Genomic DNA, 23,012 nt, shown 5'->3' with positions numbered 1-23,012 from the left:
TATTTGAATCTAGCATATTCTTGAAGTCTGAAAGATGGATAGAAAAGAGGTAAGTCATGTAAACTTAAAAAGAGGGCACCAACCCCGCTAACAGACAGCTTTGAAGAGATGATGATTTTAGATCTTGTGAATTGTTATGTCAGAGGAATATATGCAGAAGAAAACAGGCACCGAAATATTTATTACCAGAGCAAAGTAAATCTGAACACCTAAAAGAATAAGAAAATATCTCATCCTTCTCTCTACTCTGAACTGCCTTGAAAAGAGCAAGAATTTCATACATGAGCCTGTAGCACATTACAAAATCTGAGTATGTATTTGAAATTCAAATGCACACAAAGTTCATGCATTTTATTTTCCAGTTGTTCTCAAGACTCCTAAATAAAGCATTTCCCCTGTGTGGGCGACCCCTGGGTCCCATGTGGGGTCAGTGTTTGGGTCTCTCTGAGAGGATCAGGAAGGCTGCTCTTCCAGGAAGGGCTGCAGGGACCCTGGGAACCGGACCAGTCCATCTCACAAGTATGAAGAGAATGTCGGGAGAGGAAGTGGTGGCTATGAGTCAGCATGAGTCATCTCGTTCCAATGAGAATGAAGGCTGAGGTGTGCGCCTTTTTTTTTTTCCTGCTTAGTCGTGTGTACATCATTGGGAATGGAGGGAAATAAATGACTGGATGGTCGCTGCTTTTTAAGTTTCAAATTGACATTCTAGGCAAGCGGTGCCTGAGCCCGTGCCTGTCTTCAGATCTTCGCAGCACAGTTCCTGGGAAGGTGGAGCCACCAGCCTCTCCCTGGTGAGTATGTTTCTGTCATTTTTAGGGTCGCTTCTGCAGTTTGCCTTGGAGTCTGAGCTGTGGGAAAGGCTGCTGCGTCCTGGCGAGGACACTGCGTTTCTTTCAGACTTTGAAGATCTGTCGTTTTGGAAAAGTGGCTGCCTCTGTTACCAGCCCCATGGTTACTGTCCTGTAGTGAGACTGTCAGGAGGTGTTTCTCAGTCCTTCATTGTAAGAATGTAGATGCCGGTTGCACATTCTGTTGTCTTGGAAGAGACTGCAATGCTTGGCTAGAAAATAAGCTGCTCGGGACTCCTCTGAGAAGCCAAAGTGAAGCTCAGAGATGGAAGTGGGTATACTTGTGCTAACCCAGGGTTGCTGAGGTTGGGCGAGCTTCCGCTTCTCAGAGGTGGAGGAGAGGCTGCTCCTGAGCCATTTCTGGCCTCGTGGTCAGAGCTGCCCAATTTCAGTGCAAGAAATACCAGAGAGGCAGAACTTTGGCTGCCTTCTCTAAAAGCAGATGAATGATTGCAGGAGCGTATTTTATGTCCTTTCCTTTTCCTTAACGTTGAAAGTCACAAACTGTAGTAAAATCAGGAAGAACATAAAAATGCTGGGGGCTAGCGCTGGGGGTGGGGGACTGGGGAGGACTGAGGAGGGGGCCACTCAGTCTTTGAGGCCTGACTTGATCTTGATAGCTATTTCTCAGGCTGTTAGTATTCCGATGAAGCTTAGCTTTACTGTCAAGTAAAATACAGGAAACATTTTTTTTAAATGTTGTTCTAGTTACTGTAAATGAAACGGTTAAAATGTCATAAATACCTTATGATAAACATTTTTCAAATTTGCTTAAAAAGCAACACATCAGTAGGCAGGGTATGACAGGGAGCTTTTTCAGTACAGTCATTTGAGTGTGTGGGCTTCCTGGGTTAATAATGAGTCAGCACCCAATTTCTAAAATTGGAGCAGCTAAGAGAATGTTCAATCTGCTCCTTAGCACAGCACAGTGGCTGGCCGGTCCCTGCCGTAGGAAGGCTTGGCTGGTGGATCTTGGGTTAAAATCGACTTAGGATGCCCCCCTTGTGTAAGTGACCAGCTCCCAACTTGGGTCCCAGCTCCTCTGGGCTACTGCTGAGAGACCCCCTCTGCTGAGGGATCTGTCTCTAAGGCAGGAGCTAACACATTTGGCTTCCAACCTTTGGCCAATGTTGACGATTTTTAGGTTGTCTTGAGGCAACAGTTTGAACATGGTTTCTGAAATGAAAAATCTAGTGTTTATTAAGGCTAGGGCAGCTGAGGGCTGAGGCTGCATCTGGAGCCTTGAGATGTTCCGCTTGCATGTCACCCTCGCCGAGGGATTGGGCGGGAGAGTCGGTCACCGAGTGAACTTCAAAGTTGGCGCTCTGCATGTGACGCGTAGCGTGGGAAGATTAAGTCAGCTTAAAATGAGAGAACAAGATTCTAAGGAAGAAAACCTCCCCAGAACCTTACTCTTTTATAGATAAAAGAAGATAAATATTGAGAAAATTAAAAAAATAAAACGAAATAGTTGGGCTGCAAACCAGCAGCTCTGGGACCAGATGCAGCCCTGGTGAAGGCATCCCCCACCAGGTTCTGTTTGGCCTGCTCAGGATTGTTTTTTTGTGTTGAGATAACTGTGGGTGGGGTCCACACTCTCCGGATCTCAGGCCCTGCCACACCCTGATGCCACAAAGCTTGGAGAGTGCGATTACAGCAAGGCTCAGAAGCCAGGCTGAGGGCCTGCCAGCCTCGTGGGGCTGCCGTGTGGTCCCCATGGGTTAGCATCTGCCTGGCCCCCTGAACAGGGCCTGGTTGGAGAAGGAACTCCATCAACACTAACTCTGCTAGACTCACTTATTAATCTGCCCTCTGAAGGCATTTGGGTCTGTGGCCCTTGAGTTAGTTCCATGGCTTTTTCAAGAAAGATCCTGCAGTTCCAACGTGAGCAGTGGTTGTTTCCAAGGCTAACAATTTCGCGCCAACTAGGAGCCTCCACAAGTCAGGTGCCAGGCATTTCTAAGCCAGGAGAGCAGCCCCGCTTGCCTCTCTGGGTGAGTCCTCTCGGGGTGAGACCCTGTCTCCTTGTAAGCACTCGGAGATGTGCCACCTTCATGGAGACGGGAGCCAATCAAAGGCAAACTGCCTTAGACAGCTCTTCCGTGCGATGTGGACACCAACATTCGATCATCCTTGTTTCAGAGGAGGTGCCGGGCCCCAGACATGTGCTTATCACTGGGTCCCACGTCCTTCAATCCTTTAAAGGGTTTTGAGGTGGCTGATTTTTATCCCAGACATTGATCTTGTTTTTTCCATGCAGAATTTGGGCAGTTATCTGGACATTAGGAGTTGAATCACCTCCTACCCATGAGAAACAAGCCTGTGGGGGGACTGATATGATCACTTCTGTTATCAAGAAATAAGGCTGCGGGCATCCCTGAATATAGAGCATTTATTAATCGAACTGTGAAAATGAAACACAGACAGTGATGACAGCTGGAAGTTGGCCAACGTCCTGTTGTCATGGTGCCCTCAGCCTAGGGACTGGCCTGTGGCTCACTGGCCCTGTCTCCCACTCTCCACCTCTCATCAGCACCTGGACCTGGTGCACCTGGTCTACCTCATGTCCAGTGTTTTCCACAGTACCTGACTGGTATCCCCACCCCTGGTTGTTGTGTAGTGAGCTCGTCCCTATGTTGGCAAGTTACTTAATTCCTTGGTGTCCCGCCTTCCTCATTGTAAAATGAGAACAGTCATAGCACGAATGTCATGAGTTCTTGTGAAGATTTTATGATGAGCACACAAGTTACAAGGAGACACGATAACTGTTACGTACATACTCATTCATTCGGAAATATAAGAGACAGCTTAGTGTCTCCACCTGGGGCCCTCTGCCCTGTGGGAATCCATAAAGAATTGATTCTCATCTCCCGGAAGTGAGATCCCACTTGTGTCATCAATTACATGGCATGTTCTGCATTTACAGGACATTTATTTATTAGGTAAGTGGGGAATCCTCCTTGGTTCTCTCCAGGAAAACCTGGAGTTCTAGATATCATCATCATCATCATCATCATTGACAACATTACAATAAGAACTCCCATTGTATTCAGCCCTAACCGTATGGTAGCAACTTTATGGTATTCCCTTTAACCTCCCCCCATCCCAATATCCATCCTGGAAGATGGGAAGGATGATAGGTTTATTGACTCACTCAAGGCGGTGGGACTCTCCAGCAGGTATCAGGCACAGCATCTGCTTCAAAGAACACATCGGCGACAGGGGAGCCCCTTGCACTCGCTCAGGACAGGAGAGTCAGGAAAAGCAGCAGATCTGCAGGGCTTTGTGTGTAATCCAACCAGACTGATGCCACAGGCCAGGAAACCGAGGACGGTTGGCTTCAGACCTACCCTGGAGTGGAAGCAGCTGGATTCTGTCCTCATGCTTCCTGTCTAAAGGCAGCTAGAGTAAATTTCTAGTCATCTAGATTCTGGTTATTTGGAAATCATCACAGTATCTGGAGATGACTCATATTGAAAAAAATTAAATAAGATACACTTAAAACTTAACCCAGGGTGAACATAACATGGCCTTTCCTTGTCATTTCTGAAGAAGATCATTCAAGTTTGTGCAGTGCCTTAGAAGCCAGATGCTCTCTTCCATTCTGCCAGGGTCCTAAAGAAGTACTACTGTGTCTTTTAGATCACTCTGCCTTGATCACCCTGTCCCGTCACGCTGCTATTTCACCTGTCGGAGAAATACCTGGTATTGGCCTGCCAGCCTGAAGCACTGAATGCTTTATGTGTCTCCATCGTGATTGTTTAGGCTTTGAATGCCGAGAAGTATCTGCACTTTGTTGGTCAATTGTAGATGGTGCTAATTTGTGGGGAGTTTTTCCTTCAACTTCCCCTTGTGCCATAATCCAGAGGACCTCCCTCTGCCCCCAGTGCTGTAGGCTAGGCAGCTATGGGCCTGGCTCAGGGATGTCAGGCAAGGATTGGACTCTCTATAGGTTCTGGAGGTTTCTGGTTAGATCACAGAGCCCAGGCAAGGAAAAACCAACAATAGATCAGAAGGAAGTTGGGCCCTCAGGAAGGAGAAGTGGGCAGGATGCTTGGTGGTGTCAGAGGATTCCTTCGGATTAAAAAAATAGATGTTATTGCACTTTGTGTAATCAGAAAAGCTAAGGGTGACAGCAGATCTTATCCATTGTGGTTTTCCTGCTTATCTTTTGCTTTTAGGAGTGATAACCCTGCGAGTGAGGGCTTCTGCTACAGGGTCTTGTAGCTCTTCTCTTCATCCTGCCCTTTAAAACATTTATCAGACTAAAAATCACAGGATTTTTAATGGTGACAGAAAATGTATTACTTTAGCTATTCTCACTGGACAAATCACTTATGGAGTGTTGATTAATAAATTGATAAGTTTCTATCAATTCAGCCAGATACAAGGGAAAATGTATAAAATAGCAAGTGCTCCGAAAAGAGTCAGGCTTAATTTCTTTTGCACAGAAAAAGGATTCTATTGCTCTTTCTGTTCCGTCCTCAAACAGGAAGCAGGTTTTCTGGGACAAGGGTCAACAGGCAGCCAGTTCATCCATCTGCCTACTCTGTCATCCTCAGCACTGTCTTCCTTCCTCCAAGTTATCTTATGCTTCAAGAAGGCTGCTGGAGCTCCTGCCATCACTTCTGCATTCCAGACAGAAGAGAGGAAGGAAGTGGGGGGCAAAAGGCAAAGCCTCCTAGATGTCAGACTCCTCTGCAGGCCTTTCCTTGAATTCCCAGCTAACCCTTTCAGCCTAGTCTTTCACTGGCCACCCTATCTGTAAAGGAGCTGGAGGAGGAAGATGGAGAAGCGAGGCAAGGCCCTGAGATGCTGCAGAGCAAGGGGCACACATGAGGGGACTCAGGTCCAAAGTGAAATAGCAGCAAGCGCCCTCCCTCCAAAACCCACCACCTCCTTATGAATCCCTTTGGCCTTGATTATGCCAGTAGATAATGGGTATGTGACAGTTTTAGCTTCTCTGGCCTTTGATCAGGTTGAATTACGTGAATAGACTCCCATGTCCTTGGAGATGAACCTGCTCTAAAAATTCTAAGCAACCAGCCATTTGGCTCTTTGCTGGAAAGTAGCCTGGCTTTTGAAGCCAAGCTGGACAGTTTCCTTGCTGCACCTCAGGACTCAAAGGACATGGTCCTGACTCAGGAAGAGCTGACTTTGAGGGAAGGGGTGAGTCACGAGCCCAAGCACAGCAGAGATTCTTGGTGTGTGCTGCAGAAGGTGAGAGTAGCCCCCATCTCCCTGTGCCAGTCTCCTGGGGGGAATTTATGATGGCCTTGCATAATTGGGCTTATATATGTTTCACTAGAAAGACAAAAAAAGGTGAGACCTTGTCTGCCAATTCACTACCACCTCCTTGGCGTCTAAGAGCTAGGCTGTTTGTTCAAAGCTAGGCTCCTTTGTGTATTAACAGTGTGACCCTGGGCATCATCCTTAACCCCTCTTTGTCCCAATTCCACATCCGAATGATGGGGATGATAATGGTAGACTCTGCCACATATGGTTCTGAGGACTAAGTGAGGCCACATGTGCAAAGGATCCGGAACAGTGCCTGGCCCCAAGTCAGCCCTCAGTCAACAGAACAGTGTTTGGATTGTCCTTATTACTTTATTGGATACATGATAAATATTGGTTAAATGCATGAATGAAAAGAAATTCTACTTGATTTTAATACAAACATCAAACAAGTGACTTCTGTCCCTTTGAATACCCTCCTCCAAGTGGTCCAAAGTCCTTGAAGCTACCATCTCCTTGGTACCCTTCCTGATGCTTCCGGTGTGGGCAATGTGGTTACTTCACCAAGTAGACCCTGGTTACAGAGAAGTTAAGTGATTTGTCCCCAGGCCCACTCACAGGACAGAATACTATACAATATCAATCTGGTTGTCTTCAGCACTCTGTTGTAGAGACTTCCAGTATGCATTCTCTTCTGCTTCCTCTGTTGTCAACCACAACCCTGTGTTCTTAGGGACAACAGTGTGCCCAGTTAAAAAACGCTATTTCCTAGTCTCCTTTGCAGATAGGGAGGCCAATGAAAGATATAGGCTGAAAGGGTCAGCTGGGGATTCTAGAAAACTCTCTAAAGGAGACTGACATGTAATAGGCTTAGGCTTTTGCACCTGAATTCTCTCCTTCCCCATGTCTGGAATGCAGACATGATGGCTGGAGCTCCAGTAGCCTTCATGAAGCCATAAGACAATGTGGAGGAAGGAAACCAGTGCTAAGGATGGCAGAGCAGGCAGGTGGTCACAGGTCTTTGGGTGACCAGCTATTTTGCCTGGAGATTTGACTATTTTTGGAGCCGGATGCAGAGGGAGGTGGGAAAAATATTCCTGCTGAAATTCAATCTGTAGGAGTATTTTTCAGGGTGTCAGGGTCACCTCTGTGTGGAGCTGCCTTTCAGGTCTCTGGTATAGGGGGCAAGGGTCAAGCCCTCATGGTGTCGCCCAGGGACCCCAGGTTCTTTGGTCTTTGCAGACCACTTTCTTATGAAAAAGCAGAGTGTGACTGCTCTGGCAGAAAGATAAATGTCATTCAGGCTGATTCATTGTTATACATTCATTTTCATTTATTTGTGGTTTTCCTCTGATTTTAAAATAAATCAAAATTAAAACACTTTTGCAGGCCCCTACCAGTATCATGGGCCCCATGCACTGTGCCCAGTGTGCCCAGTGGACATGTAGGCCCCAGGAGAGCGGAGAGCAATCACAGAAGGACTTGCCCTGGCCAACATAGGCTGGTCTCTCTAGGGGCAGCTTCGGAATTGTGGATTACCCAGAGCTGCATGCCGGGAAATGTGGACCTAACTCTTGCCTCTGAGGAAGGCAGGCAGGCTTGGTTTCATGTACTGTTGATGAGCCTGACATCCTCAATGCTCACTCGAGCTTTGGAAATGACAAGCAGGATTTTCAGAACAGGATTCTCTGTCCTGTCCCTGTTTTAATTTCAGCCTCCTTATTCCCCGTATAATAATTCCCCATACTGGCTCAGTTATTTGTTTAGCAGGTATGAATTCCAGTCTATAATGCCAAGGTAGCAAAATGTGACATACCTTTACTCTAGAAATCTCTAAATTATATTAAATCTGCTCCAAGCTCACACTGCCCTATCTCACCGTCTCTGCCTGGTTATTGGGAGATTCAAATTCTGTCATTATTGGGGATCCTTGCTTGTCACAATGCTCCAGATGTCATCAAACAAACTTGGGCTCAGGTGATGCCAGGAAACCTGGGTGGGAGCGTCCATTGTTTGCAGTGGCTGCTACCATTGCAACTTTGACCCCTGGAGCCTCAGTGTGGGGGGGGCTCCGGGAGCTGCTCAGGGCCTGCTCCAGCTGGGGTGGTCCCCACACCTCTCATGATCTGTCCTCTAACTATAGGCTCTGCTGCTGGAAATGTGTCGCTGCTCTCATGGCCACGGCGTGAGCTCCCAGTCTCAGCAAATGCACCCAGCAATGTCTGATTGATAGGGCACCCTCTGTGGGCCTTGTCCTATTTGCTGCTAGCTGCTGCTGGGCCTCTCCTAGCCTGGGCCTCCTGTCTTAGTCTGAAGGCCAAGAGACAGCAGTGACAGCAGAGGAGGCAGTAACAGAAAACTCTCCGAGGACCCCGGGAACTTACAAAGTGGCTTCCCAAACTCTCTAGTGCAGCACTGTCTGATAGAACCTTCTGCAAGGATGGAAAAGTTCTGTATCTGTGCTGGTCAATGCAGTAGCCACAAGTCACATGTGGCTGCTAAGCAACTGAAATGTGGCTACTGTGACTAGGAACTGGATTGAAAGTTTTATCTAATTTCAATTAATTTTAATTTAAATGCCCACAACTGCATGTGGCATGTAGCTACCAGGTTGGACAGCACACATGTGGAATGCAGACTCCTGATCTGGGAGCCTTGAAAGATGAGCCGTCACTCTGATGAGGTGGAGGGCCTGAATTGAGCCCTGCGGTGGCACTTGGCAGGTCTTCAGAGGGGCTGGTGACCCCTCAAAGGTGCATAGCCCCTGGGCTAGGAGCAGTAGCTAGTCAGGTTGGGGTCCCTGGCCTCTGCCATGAGTGACCACTAGTGGAAGCCTCAATGTCTTCACCTCCAGTGGGCTCTCAGGCCTCACATGCCCATGCCAGGGTAGGGAGCCTGTTGAAGAGGATGCCCTGGCACCAAGAGCATCTCTGCTGTTTGTCCTGAGGGTTCCCTTGGGCTGGGGGCCTCAGGTGCAGGGCACATGCAGCCAGACTGTCAAGCCTTGTGGTATTTGCACATGAACTTTCCTGCGTGGGGATAGACAGCCTTATCCTTGTTTGTGTAAAGCCATTCCAGGAACTATTAATAGTTAGACTGGCATAAATAAGCCTCAGGCTTGGTTCTTGTTAGTGTCCTACGAATCCCCCAAACTTTATTCTTTTGGCTTAAGGGAGAAGGATTACACTATGTTCAGGCACAATTGACAAGAAACATACAAGCTGTGCGGAGATGAGCAGACCCGGGGCCCCAGGCCTGAGCCTCTTTTCTCTCCCATGCCCTGCCTGCTCAAGTTATCTTGAGCACAAATGATGTCCTTCTGTGTGTGGGATCACAGACTGAGACATGGGGCTGTTCCTCCCCTGAAGTCACCCCTCAAGTTCCCCACGTGATTCTACTCCTGGCTCCTCCCCAGTGTGCTGTAGTTTGCTGGACCATGTGACCTTGGAGGGGCTCACAAGGCACAATGTTGAAGCCACCGCCAGGGCTGAGCCTCAGCTCAGCCAGCTACTTAATGCATGCATGGCAAGTTACTTAACACCTACTGACCTCAGTTTCCTCACCCGTAAACTAGAAATAGAGGAACAGTTACCACAGAGAGTTGTTCTGAGGATGCAAAGAGTTCTTGCATGAAAAGTTCTTAGGAAAGTGCTGCACATAGTAGGTATTCGATAGCATTAGCTATTTAGATTGGAATTAGTGGATTTTTGCCATTTACTCCTGACCGTAGGAGCTGTTCTCTGGGCCCCAGATCTCCATTCCAGCAATGATCTCTCTCCTCCAACTCTGGCACTGGAAGAGTACCACAATCCTGCCTCCATGTTTCATCTGCTGACACCCAGGGGCAGCATTAGGTGTAGAGTGCTGGACATCTAAGGGAAGAGGTTCAATTGTCCATCTGTTTAGTTATTTACTCATTATTCAATGAATGTTAATTGAGACCAGTCAGGGCAGGTGAGAAGCAGTGCAGTTGTGAGGAGGGCTGTTAGTAGGGGAGATGCGGGTGCTGGTGTGCTTCCCTGTATGAATATGGCAGCTAGTGCAGGGTCATGAAGAGGGAATCAGGGACACTCTGGGGATGTTAAAAACTCTGTTGATGTGGAATCAGAATCGCTGGGCCAGTCCTGCCTTCCTCTTGCTAGCTGTGTGGCCATCATTGAGGGTCCTCTTTGATCCTCCGTGATACATGGGCGAGGTGACCCACAGTGGCGGATGCTTAACCATCCAACATGGAGTCATCATCATTACTTAGACACCCTTCATTTGGAATCACGATTCTCAGTGTGAAGGGCACTTCCCACCATAGAAGGCCCTCTCTATGAGCCCTCAGAGGGCTGTCTAATCCATAAGCCCTTTCCTTCCCACAGAGGCAGCCCAGTGCATCACTGCAAAGCGCCAGCTGAGAAGACGTTCTATAAATTATCCAAAGCCTATTCTCTGGCATATCCATGTTTTGGACCTAGCTCTGCCCCCAAAGTCATATAAGCATAGTCATGATGGGAAGGATGGTCATAACTCAACATGCCCATTCATATTCCTTGAGCACGTATTCTGTCCAATAAACTGCTGAATTATTGCGTGAGCCCCAGCTCCTTCCACACCAAAGCCCTTCCAACTGCATGGACCTTACCACTTCTGTTCAAGCTCTTCCTTCTTCTCATGGTTCCTGGAAAGATTCTTTACTTGCTGAGGTGTTCAGCTACCCTTGACCTTGTGCTGCCTTCCACAGCATCTACTTGGCAACTTTCCAATGTCCCTCTTCAGGTGGGTACAGTGACCTCCTTTGTCTGGTTTTTGGCAACCATACCCATCTGTTGGACCTGGGCACTGCACTCACAGCCAGCTGACCTCCCTGCCTCTCTGTGGGAATGTGCTGCAAAGCCACATCTTTCTAATTCTGTATATATATATATATCTCTCTTTTAGAGACAAGATCTCACTCTGTCGCTCGGGCTGGAGTACAGTGAAGCAATCATAGCATAGCTCACTGCAGCCTTGAAATTCTGAGCTCAAGTGACCCTTGACCTCAGCCTCCTGAAAAGCTGGGACTACAGACATGTGGCACCATGCCTGGCTAATTTTAAAATATTTTTTGATAGAGACCGGGGTCTCACTGTGTTGTCCAGGCTGGTCTCAAACTCCTGTCCTCCAGTGATCCTCCCACCTCTGCTTCTCAAAGTGCTGGGATCATTCTGAATATGAGGTGGTGACTTTAAAAAAAAAAAACTTTTTTTTTTTAACCTAAGTAGAACTTCATATTATTATTGGTGTTGTCTTTTAGATTTAGCCCATGTATTCTCTAATACAAAACATGAAGCTTCATGTTATCTGTAACTTGGAGTGGTATCCCCTTTGCATCTTCACCAGAAGACCACTTGGATCAGTGAAGACCAAGAGCAGAGACCTGTGACATCCACTAGCGATTGTCTTCACTGTTGCCACTATCCCAGTGCTCTCGGGCACTGCATTGAACACAAATAGCTCCCCTTGCTGCACAAGTTTCACTGATGGAGGTAAAGGGGGTTATGAAACGTATCATATGATCAAATATGTGATAGTGATCCCACAGACAAATGGAGTGTGTGGGGATGATTTAGACGCTCAGCCAGCCTTCTCTTGATGGATACCCATCCTTCTCTGCCCTTCTCTCTTTCCTCCATCCTCAAGCACAGGGAGCTTTTGGTGAGGTTAGCTAACTTCAGGGCAGCTGTGAATTAGATACTGGCTGTAAGTTACCTCCAACATCCAGAGCATTTAAACGCTTGGCTGTCAATGATTGTCATTTTCATTGTTTACACATAGTCACATCCTCAGTTTGTGGGGTGGATGCATTTGATTCAATTCAGATATGCCTTTCAAGCTGGCCCTGCTGAGCTGGGCCTGAAAGGCACATGGCTCATCTCATCTGCATGTGACAGTCTCTTTGAAGTCCCCAGAAGTGCCTGCTCAGAGTCATGCTGGGGAGGGAAGAGGTGAGGCACAGAATGAGTACAGACTGCCACCCAGCCGCAGGAAAGGTGACTGCACACCAGAGGTTCCTGGTAAGGAGGTGACTCACCTGCGACTGTCTCACCTGTCCAAAGTGTGTGTCACCTGCTCTGTGTTCACCCACTGGGTTCATCAGAGGGGCACTGGGACAAAACAGGAATGTCACTGGAGAGGGGAAAAAAGGCTGCCCGCAAGTCCTTCCCTGCCCTTTAGAGTAATGCAGGCCCTGTCAGCACATCCTCACCCCCACCTGCACTCTGCTTGCCAGAATTATCAGAATCTCTCAATTCTAATTTCAACCATTCTCTGTGAAAATGAAAAGTTAGTGGCAGGCAATGGACACCCTATTGAAATAGAAATTGTTCTTCATATGTCAGAAAATAGTCCCAGAGTAATCTGGGAGTAATCTGAGCAAACTGATTCAAAGGGTTATTACAATTTCTTAGTCTTTTACTGCTGCAAAATTGGCATTCTTTGATTCTCATGTTTGAGGTTCTAATTGCTACCTCATGCAGGACTTACGAGAGATCAGCCAGGCTGCTTACACTGTGTGTAGTCAATCAATGTTATTCTGAAGGGCCTCCTGGAAGCAGTAGGGATTGGAGAATGTATGTCTTTTAACATGATCATTCCCATCCTATGGGGGTTGAGCACTCTTAACTCATGTTGCAGATGAGTAAACTGAGGCTTTTGAGAGTTTGAGGGTGCACAGCTTGAGGTAGAGGTGGAATTCCCAGCTTCATCCAAGAAACCACGAATCTCCATTGGCTTGCACACATCCAGGTTTGCTGGATCCTACTTTCCAAGACCACATGCAGATTAGAAGCGTTCAAACAAATTATTTCCAAGGGAGGGCATCTTTCTTTGTAACCCCTACTCTGGCAATTCTCCATGGCCTTAGGGAGTCCAGCCGGAAGCTCTGCGATGAGTCCTGGGGAACTCTTTTGCCAAGGCAGGTGCTGTAGGTACTCATCTGGAAAAAGGCACTCATGACAGGTGGTGCCAACCTTCCACGGATGCTTTTCAGCATCTCTTGGAATGAGGATACAGAATTTCTCTTTCACCCTGTAAATGTGGTAAATGAGGGAATAGAATTTCCAGCTTTAATTTTTCTGAATAGGATTCAAAAATGAAACTGTATAAAAAGATATCCAGTGAAAAACACATACCCATCCCCATCTCCCATCCAGTTCCCTCCATAACCCTTTTCTTAGTTTCTTATATGTCCTTTCAGAGTTTCTTTGTGCAAATACAGTATAAGCAAAAAAGAACGGGCCTTTTTCTTTTCTTCCTTACGTTCCACAAAATCTATCAAAATGAGTTTTTGTTTTGTTTTGTTTTGTTTTGTTTTGTTTTGTTTTGTTTTGTTTGAGACAGCATCTCACTCCAGGCTGGAGTGCAGTGGCACGATCATGGTTCACTGCAGCCTCGACCTCCCCAGGCTCAGGTGATCCTCCCATCTCAGCCTTCTGAGTTGCTGGGACTACAAGCGTGCACCACCATGCCTGGCTAGTTTTTCTATTTTTTTGTAGGGACAGGGTTTTGCTATGTTGCCCAGGCTGGTCTTAATCTTCTGGACACAAGCAATCTGCCTGTCTCAGCCTCACAATGTTTTTTTTAATGTTAAACCTCTTTTTGTGTTGAGAGGCCTGGCTTATGTGTTTGAGCACAGCTGCCTACCTTAGCAGCTGTAAATGTCAGGGCTCCAGGAGGGCTGGCTGGGTCTCCACTCCTCCCCCGTAGGGTGGGTGGGGCCCTGAGCTTATCCAGGCATCCCCAGGGGAAGTGCGGATGGATGGATGGATGGGCAGGCCCTGGCCTTTAGGGAATGCACCCTGTGTGGTCTTCCAGCCCCAGCAAAGTCCCAGGGGGGTCCGAGCAGGAAGTCGCCATCCTCAGGGGGTCCGAGTGGGGAGTCGCCATCCTCAGGGTCAGCCGTGGTTTCAAATTGAGCACCCGGGGGCAGAGACTCCGTTTCCCTGGGGGACAATCTGATAGCCAGAAATGAGACCAGTGACTTGGATGCTGTGTGATTCAGGAGGGTCCCAGTCCCTCAGAGTCGCCTGGACACCAGATTGTGTTTACAAAACAGATGGATGAGGAAATGGAGATTGGGTCTTCAAAAGAATTAATCTCAGATTTATTTATTTTAAAAATTTTAATTTTTCCCAAAGACCCTTTCCAAGTCAAGAATTATTTTAAAAACAAGCCTAGCAAAGGCAAATGCTGTCTGTGGCAGAAGGCACCGCAAGGAGCCGAGGCTGACTTACGTTTCTCCTCCGGGCTAGGTGCGCCTCTAAGGAGTTCACACACTTGAACCCCCTTAGGAACCCTACATGATCATCCCCATTTCTTAAAGAGGAAGCAGAGCCAGCTAACAAGTGGGGCAGCCACAGTTCCAGCCCAGGTGTCACTGGGCCCTGCCTGCCCCAGCCGGCTCCTCAGGAGCACACAGCACCCCACGCATGTGCAGGGGACAGCTGTCCTTCAGGAACAGCCCCAGGGCCTACGGGACTTCCTGGGGTTTACCCTCAGAGCACCCATGAGGTTAGAATCAGAAAGTCTGGGAGTCAGGAGACACAGGGCAGCTGGAGGTCTTTACTGAGGCACAGCAGCCCCGTCTAGAGGCCTCCCTGAGAGGCACTTCCTGAGGAGTCTGGTGGATTTTGAGCTGCTTTTTAAACAACCTTCTCCTTAGCACAGACACTGACACTGAAGGGAAAGAAAGCAAATGGTCCATTCTTAGTGGGAAGGCAACTTGCTTTCAGGAGAACGAGTTTGGGGGAAGAGGACTGGTAGAAGACACGACTAAGAAAGTGAGTAGGAGTCCAGACGTGTGTGATTCATCCTTTAGGGCCTCCGTGTGTGGTGGGTTGACTTGTGTCTCCCAAAATTCACATGTGGACGTCCTCGCCGCTGGCAGCTCAGACGTGACCTTATTTGGAAACAGTGCCATTGCCGATGTAATTAGTTCAAATGAGGTCATGCTGGAGTCGGGTGGGCCCCTCATCCCATACCACTGGTGTCCTTATAAGAAGGGGAAATTTCAAGACAGACACACACTCAGGGAGTACACCATGTGAAGACTGGACTTACACAGCTACACCACCAGAAGCCAAGAGAGAGGCTAGAATACAGCCTTCCCTTTGGAGGCAGCCTGGCCCAGTGGGCCCTGTGATCTCAGACTTCCAGCCTTCAGAACTGTGAGACAATATTTTATTGTTTAAGCCACTTATTTTTTGGTACTTCCTTACGGCAGCCCTAGCAGATGCTAATCCAGCGTGCGTCCTGACAGAGTTTTGAAGGGGGCTCCTCAAGTCCCAGGTCCAGCTTGGTGTGGTTCAGCTACTCGAGAGACATCTGCTGCTGATGGATGAGCAGTCAACCTGGACGCAGGAAATCATTTTTTATTTGGGTGAATACAATATTCTCCTTTTGTTTTAACTTTTCCTAAAAGTTAAATCAAGGTTCAAAAGAAAATCAAGGTTCAAAAGAAAAATTTGGTCTTTACACGTGCTAAAAAGAAAAAAAAACAAAAAGAAAGACTCATTTCATCTTTATATGGGATGTGATCCATGCTCTGGTGGGCTGCAGAGTGTGTCTCTGTGCGGGTCCCTGTATTCCGTGTGAGGTTGGCGGCCGAGCCACGGTTCCCACGTGAGCAGAACAGCACAGTTTCACCTCACACCAAGAACCTCGCCCGAACATGGAACTTTCACCCACATTGCCATTTTCCTGCTCCCTTTCCCTCCTTCAAGGTTCCCACTTGTCTCTCCAAATTGAAATTTACAAAGAGAGGAGATGGAGGCTCCCAAGTGGCCACAAAGTCACATTTTATGTGAGACCTTTTTGCCTCATTTGCTAGTTATTGAACAAAGGTGACTCTGAACCTAGCAGAAGCACGGGTTCAACACACAGTTCAGAAAAACAGGAACCATCAATTCATAAGAACTTAAAGAAAAAAATAGTTTAAAGAACTGAGAAGTTGCCACATTATAGTGAAAGAATGTTGGGTTTTGGAAATGACAAAAACGAGCAATCTTCACCTCGAAAATCCGGTGGAGTCAGTTACACAAGACATAACCGCACACAAACATGGCATTTCTGATAATATAATGGCATTTACAGTCAAGAAGCTTCTTTCAGAGTATTTCATGGAAAGTTATTTTAGTAGCAAGGGTAGCCTTAAGCAGTGAGTATTTGTCAAGAGAGTGAAACCTTGACTTCAAAGTCAAGAGGCGGAGGAGTGAGGACTCAGATCTGGAGGCGACCTGCAGGGCGGGTGCCCACACACAGGTGCCCCAGCTGTGGACATCCCACGTGCACGGGAGTGAGCCAAAGAGAGGCCCATGGATCCCTGCCCACCTCAGAAATGTGAGCAGGCAGCTGGGGGGCATTTGGACTCTAGCCGGGACAACCTAGTGGCCGGGCAGGGGATGCAGGCACCACAGGTCACAGTAGTTTGCTACGAGCATCAGCTTTTAAAATTTTAAATAATCCTCTTATTGTAAAATTGAGGACATTATTTGAAGCAACGCAAAAACCATGTAAAAAAATGTCTGTAGGATGTGAATAGCATGTTTCTTTAAGGTAATATCTGAAGAAAATATAAAAGCCCCAGGTGAAAGACACCCTGGGAGCAGAGGTGCCCCTGAGGGCCGGCTGCCCCAGGACAGAGAAGGGCTCTGCTGGTGCCCAGGTGGCACTGCCTGTCTTGATGCCAGGTGCAGGGGTTTAGAAGAAAAGACAAGGAAGAAAATAAAACTCACCACCGACATTCCTACCACTAGAGCTACCCACTGTTCCCAATCAGGCATATTTCCTCCCAGTCCTGTCCTCTGTGTGTATTTGATAATTGCATAAATCGTCTCTCCCATAATTAATCTCCTTTAAAACTTGGAATAATATAGTTGTTAGAATAATATAATAATCATGCAGAATAATTTAGAATAATGTTGTTTAGAACAATTTTTGTAGTCATGTTACCTTGCAGTCATTCATAACTCAGAAGGACTCTGCATTTAGAAGGTGTATTTAAAATGTGCCCTCTTCGCTCAAGAGTTAATTTTATGGTAAAAATCCAATAAAATTGTAGCTAAGCACTGAAAAAAATTAAAAGATTAAGCTCAACCTCCAGAAATACTGATTTTATAGATATTCGCTCTGGGGAAGATTGGTTTAAGAAGACCTATAGCCTGTGAATTGCTCTTTTAGAAATTGCCTCCTTATATTTTTTGCCCTTTTTTCCCTTCTCTCCCTCCTTTATTCCCTCTGTCTCTTCCTTTTCCCCTCCCTCCCTCCCTTCCTTCCTTTCTTCCTTCTCCTTTTCTTCCTTTTTTTTTCATTGTTGTTCTGGGGGACCTTTTCTAATATCCTGGATTTTAAGCTTTGATACATATGCCGCAAATATTTTCTCTCAGCCTGTCTTAACTTTCTTTACTGTGTCGTTTATATTATGGAACTATTTCACTTTTAAGTAGTTATTATTTTCCTTTTAACACCCAGGTTTTGTCTTGCTTAGAAAGTCTGTACCTACCCCTAGATTCGAAAAGTATCCTCACATTTTTTTCTTCTGATACTTAGTAATTTTATTTTTGAAGTTTAAAATGTCAAATCAATTAGAACTTATTTTTGTTTATAACTTGAAGTAAGGGGGTTTCATTTTACCCTAAATGTGTAGCAAATTTTCACAGACTATTTATTAAGTCATCCACTTTTTTCCTGCTGAAATTATATTTAAGTTGATAAGTTTTATGTGTTGGGGAGGTGTCAAATGGGCAGCTTCCGGTTGGAATGTGGGATTGGGTAGAGCTTTGACACAATGTCTGTGTCTTTCCGACTCCCATGTGACTTCAGGGCAAAGAGGCAGAGGAATGGAGCTCAGAGCTTTTAGAGAATATGGGCCAGAAACAGGAAGGAGTCAGGGCCTGATAATGGGAACCAGCGGACAGTGAACGCAGTGGAGGGCCATTGGAGCCAGAGCAGCCGAGAGATTTCAGGAGGTGAGCTTCAGAGGGCCTCAGCATAAATGGATCCAGGGTGTGGTCAGCTCAGGGAAAGACAGACAACCAGGGCTGAGCACAGGCCAGGCCAGGCCAGGCAGGGCCCCGGAGAATCACGTTTTAGTATCTGCAAATTGAGAAAGTTTGACCTTGAGTGTGAAATGTAGACAAGCAACCCAAATAAAAAATAGGCCTGATTGGGGGCAAAAATAAAACAGATTGATGAAAATAATCTCAAGAGTAGGAATGGACACAACCTACAAGAAGGAGACTGAACCCACCAAGTGTGGAGCTTGAGTCAAATCAAACGATTTAGAGGCTGCCAAGTCGGCCCAAACCCTGAGAGCGTGGGAATTTGGGAGGGCACCGAGGGCTGGGCTGAGAGCCTCTTTTCAAGGAAGTCTTTCCAGGATGCTGTACTTCTGTCTTGCCACCTTGCGGGCCTTACAGTGAGACTGTGAAGTCCCTGGCACTCTCCCTGCTGGACCCGTGGCCGATGTTTATGTCTGCTCGGCTGGCCTCACAGGTGTGCACGCTGTGCAGTCGCTTAGGGCCTCCCCTGCGCAGAGGGGCCCGGTTTGGTTTAATGCCCTGCTGTTACCATCTTAAAATTCTTAATGGTTTTTGAACAAAGGCCACACATGTTCATTTTGCACCATTTTATAATTACATAATTAAAAACTCTTCCTTTTTATTAAAAACAAGAATGTCAGAAATTGCCCCTTTAAAACTGTAAAAGAAGAAGGCATTAAACTCTTAATATTTCAGGTCAAATTTGACACTGTCTCTGGACATGCAGGTCTGGGTATCAGTGGGTCTTAGCCCCTTTCCTGCTGAGCCCAGAAGATGCTTCTAGTCACCTAGCATAGGTCTCTAGGGGGCCCCTGCCACAAGGCAGGGCCAATGCCAAATGACATGTAGTTGCCTTTGATGACTGGGACTCTCCACCACTGCTTTAGGTAAACAGCAGGTTCTGATTTATGAAACGTGGCTTAAAAGCAACTTAAAGAAATTAAGGGTCAAGGATAGAATATGTGATGAGATTCTGACCCCATGGAGCCTCCAGCCCCATGGCTTGCTGTGCTGGGGCTATGTTCTCTGTCCTGGAAGGGTTCACAGAGAAGGCAGGCTGCCAGCAGGAGGCCTGCCTGCTCCACCAGACTGATGACATTTATCCCACTTGGTTCCCAGAACTAGGAGGTCAGGGGCCATGAAGGACTAGTTGCAGGAGAACTCTCTGTCTTAATTTAAGGCATGCTCTGTGGAGTGGGGCTGTTGGGCAGCCTTTCCAATTTATCCACCCATCCTGGGATCCCTTAGGATTGAGAAACTGAGTTCCTCCAGGGTTCTTCTCTCACTACCCATATCCTGCAACCTTAGGGTCCTCCATGTACCGGGTATCAGCCTGGTCTCAGCATTCAGGGACTCAGAGAGAATAATCAGAGGTGCATTTCTATCACTATGAGGACCTTAGGCTCAGGCCAACAATGCAAAGAAGCACCCTACTTAGGGGAAGCTTACTGTCCAGTTGTAAAGAAAGCACTAGGGGGCCATGATGCCCATCCCACCCATGTTCCCACCCAAACTCTCCTAAACCCACAGCTCCCAAACAAGTTCTGGATTGCACAGATCAGGCTCCAGCCAAGGTGAGCTCACTGAGGTCAGAGCTTGCAGAATCTGGGAGTTCAACCAACATGATGGCTTCAGAGATGAAATACCCAGCACATCCAGCTGTAGTTGCCCCATAAGGAGCAGAAAGTTTGCTATCACTTCCTCTCTACTGTTTTTATGTTCAGGTGACCATGTGGGTCAGTTGTTCGTAATGTGGTGATGCCTGTAAAGGGAGCACTGGAGGTCAGGGGGTGCCAGTGAGTGGTGGAGACCATTATAAATACTGTGTCCCCAAAGGGTGTACAGTCAAATAAATATAGCACGGGAAAAGCCAAGTTGACCCAAGAGAAACATCTTTTTCTAAAAATCTACAAGACTTCTCAGAGCCTTTGGTCATGCATTTTAAATGTCCAAATATGTGTTTTGAAAATATGTGAAATAGCATAACATTTGTGGTATATGTTAAATGTAGATGATGGTGGAACTTTCTATTTTTTTCTTAGAGAATTTCATGGGAGCAGAGTTCCAAAAAACACAAATGTTTTGAGGACAAAACATATGAATATTGTAGAAGATTAGAAGCAATAAATTACTATAGGCAGAAGATAAGTGACATTGGATTGAAATTTTTAAAATGGGAAAATAATTACAAATGGAGGAGTGGCATGGTCAGAGGCAGAGTGCAGGTGCCTGTGGCACATCTGGGCTCACTGGCTCAGGCAAACTGTGGTGGAACAGGAGGCTGGGGACATGTGTGTAAAGTCCCAACTGCCAGATCACAGTGTTGGGTTGGGTCTTTCATCTGCAGGGGGTGTGTGTGTGTGTGTGTGTGTGTGTGTCTGCTCATGTGTGTGTGTGCTGCTTAGAGGTTTTTGAGCAAAGGATGGAATGATGAATGTGCAGCTTTAGAATAATGACTTGGTGGGAAGAATTGAAGTGAAGAAGCACTGGAGATTTGTAGCCCTCCTAGAAGTGACTTTCAGCGTGGATCTTGGTGTGGCCTGGAAGGAAAGGACCTGGCTTGTGGGAGGCAGCAGCAGAATGGACACATGAGAGCCACCATCAAGACAGACGTGGCAGGGTGAATAACTGGCTGAATTGTGAAACTCTAGGTTGCCCATATCACACTGACATTTTGAGAACTCAGAACAGATGGCAACACCTGGGCTCCTGCCTGTGCAGATGGGCCAGAAAAACGTGACACGTGTGAGGGTGGGCATGGGGTGGCAGCAGTTTCTCTCACCCAAGCATTAAGAGTGTTACAGAGTAGAATTGTTATTACAGAATTGGTGAAGCACCTCTGGGGGACTCCCCCTCCTTCCCCCAAGTATATGTTGGCTAAGTAGCCACCAATAACAAATGGAGACACCTGCATGCTCCTGCAGCCACTGCAGTGTGGCCAGCTCCTCTGCTGGGTTGTACACGTGGAGATCGTGTAAGTGACCAGGGCCAATGTCTCTGGCAGCCATGGAGAAACAGGTGGCCCAGCCAGGCCCTTGCACTGCCTGTGATGGACAGCTTGCCATCGCTGGTCAATAGCTACAATCCCAGATAGTATTAGGTAATATATAATTAATAAAGAATATTCCAGTTGATCTGGTTCTTTTAAAACAAGGAAACTTCTTGCTATTTGGAACCCACAAAATCCACTACTCCCTGAATTGTATGTGCTGAAATCTCACAAATTTGCATGCTGACATTGTTAATAAAGGAACAGGAGATAATTTCAACAGCCCTGTGGTTTGGAAGTCACAGGTTCTGCTGCTTCATGTTCATGCATCAGACTAAGAGCCTTTGAAGAAGATCACTTCCTAGACCAAGGCTTTCTGTTTGGATTAAATGCAGCTCCTCCAGGTCATCTCCCAAGGAGACTCAGCCAGCCTCTGTTCTCTCTACTATCCCCGTCTTCTTGCCTCATCCCATGCACACATTTATATGTGTTCACATTTATGCGTGGACATGCTCTAGTGTGCCCTCTAGTGCAGACATTTTATGCATGAAACTTTAACCCCTCTTGCGTCAAGGCATATAAGCAGAAGAGATGAGTGGAAAGATTTTAGGGCTTGGAAGGGCAAACATGATAGTCACTGTACATTATATAAAGAACACCAAATAACAGTGTGCTTTGGAATATACTACTAGGAATGTTTCTGCATTGCAATTAGAAAGTAGTGACATTGAAATGAAGTGAAAAAAATCACAGGTATATAATTCAGCACTGAATTGATGAGGACACAGAGGTGAACTAGAAAGGCATCCCAGTGGAAACCACTTACAGCCCCACAAAAGCAAGATCTAAGCAATGGGGGTATAAAAAAGGAAGGGAAATTGATGAAGATGGCTTGAGGTGATGTGACCTGGAGTTTAGGGAGGGACAGGGACTTGCCTTGGACTCACTATGGGTGCTCATGAAGAAGGCAGTATTTGGACAAGGCCCTGAGAGGCAGGTGGATTTGGATGTGCAGTGGTGGTCCAGATGTGTGGAGAGGGGGGTCAGCATGTGCAAAGGTATGGAGGTCAGCAAACCGAGGCTGAGAGCACAAGAGGTTCTCCGTGTGTCTTCCAGCTGACCAGTGAGCACATGGAGGTAAAGGTGCACAACTCGGTAAGCGACAGGAGTTTGTGTGGATCAGGCCTGCTGTGACATAAATATGCAAATGATGTGGTCCCTCGTGGTAGCACCCTCAGGATGACGCACTCTTCTACCAAAACATGGCTGAAAATTTTGGTGGGGGGTGTACCCTGGGAGCCCATTTAGAAGCCACAGTGAAAAGAGCCCTGATTGCTTCAGCTTTGATCCATCTGGGCCCTCCCACCTGGCTCATTTCACCTGACAGTTTTTAAAACTTCTCACAAGGAATTTGTCGATTTATTACACATCCATAGAATGCCCTGAAGAGCCATTCCAAAAGAAGAGCTTGAAAGTCGAATGCTAAGCAGAAAAACAGTGACTTCCAAACCACAGGGTTTGTTCGAATTATCAACTTAGTCCTTTATTAACAACTTCAAGGTGCAAATTTGTGAGATTCCAGACAGGCAGTTCAATGAGCAGCTGGATTTTGCTGGTTCCCAAGAGCAAGGAAAATTCCCTTGTTTTAAAGAGCCAGATCCATTTGGAATGGATTCTTCCCCACATATTACAGCATGAACATGACTCTAAAGTACCTGCCGAGGGTCTTTCTTTTTGTGACGGTGGGCGCTGTTCCCCACTGTCGTGGACTTGTCACAGCGCGCAGTGCACATTCCGTTGCTTCTCTCCATAATGCCTTTCAGCTAACTCTGCTGTTTCTGTGCTCCTGGGTTGTTAATGTTCAAGTCTTGGCTCTAT

The 23,012-nt window shown here is 46.8% G+C and overlaps 1 long non-coding RNA gene across 1 annotated transcript in view; it reads left to right on the top strand.

Moving 5' to 3' along the window:
- Positions 1-455: 455 nt before the first annotated feature.
- The window catches only part of LOC105737556, a 65,788-nt gene continuing 43,231 nt past the window's right edge, over positions 456-23,012 (top strand). The window contains exon 1 of the long non-coding RNA XR_001113242.1: positions 456-791. This is a non-coding gene — a long non-coding RNA (uncharacterized LOC105737556). The remainder of the gene's footprint in view (positions 792-23,012) is intronic.

The sequence above is a fragment of the Nomascus leucogenys genome, chromosome 14, assembly GCF_006542625.1.
Source record: "Nomascus leucogenys isolate Asia chromosome 14, Asia_NLE_v1, whole genome shotgun sequence".
Taxonomy (NCBI): Eukaryota; Metazoa; Chordata; class Mammalia; order Primates; family Hylobatidae; genus Nomascus; species Nomascus leucogenys.
Note: the sequence above shows the minus strand (reverse complement) of the source record. Positions and strands in the feature narration are given on the sequence as shown.